Genomic DNA, 841 nt, shown 5'->3' with positions numbered 1-841 from the left:
ATGTTTACAAGTATTTTTTTTTTTTTTTTTTCTTTTTTTTTTTTTTTCCAGCTGAATGAAACTTCAAGCTCTTTCTTCTGCTAATGGGATTTGCAGAGCCACACAAAGTGCTGATGGCTACGGCTTTGTACCGACCCTCCTTTGAGCCGAGAGGCTGACAAAGGGAAACTCTTCAATTAGTAAAAGCAGAAGGTGCTTTATTGAATGCTGCTCGCTGCTGCTGCGTGGGCAGTGAAGGGGCAAAGGGGCTTTGGGAAGCACCAGAGACAGTGCTGGTGCTCAGCCAGCAGCTAAGGCGAGGAGGAAGAAGAGGCAAACTGCAGCGCCGCCACTGCCCCTCGCCCCGATGCTGAGCTGAGCCCACAGACCAGGGTGCATGAGATAAATATTCACCAGGAGCAGAGCTGGCCCTGGGGGGTCCTGCCCCCCTCCTTGCACTGAGCAGGCAGGATGCGTAGGGCTGATGCTCAAAACAAAATGAATAACGGGGTTCACATGCACACAGCAACCGATCGCCCCATCCGCTCCATCCCACGGGTGTCAGAGAAAGAGTCCCCGCTTCTCAGGGTCACCTGCTCACCCCAGCTTATTATTAAAAATCCACTTTTTTACCATCAACTTGGTCAGGACAGACAGCCAACATGCTCACAGATTCTTTTCAATTAAAACAATCTGGTTTTGCCACACAGAAATATCCAGTAACACTTTTGTTGTAACCTGACTCTTAAAATTCATTAGATAAAGAGCACCAAAAGAAAAGGAAAATATCCAGAAGTCAGTCACTTGTTATGAACAGGAGCCTTTCCTCAGAGCACGAGCCCTCAGCCCCCTTCCACCACCA

The sequence above is a fragment of the Athene cunicularia genome (assembly GCF_003259725.1).
Source record: "Athene cunicularia isolate RWA chromosome 18 unlocalized genomic scaffold, athCun1 chr18_part1, whole genome shotgun sequence".
NCBI classification, from domain to species: Eukaryota; Metazoa; Chordata; class Aves; order Strigiformes; family Strigidae; genus Athene; species Athene cunicularia.
Note: the sequence above shows the minus strand (reverse complement) of the source record.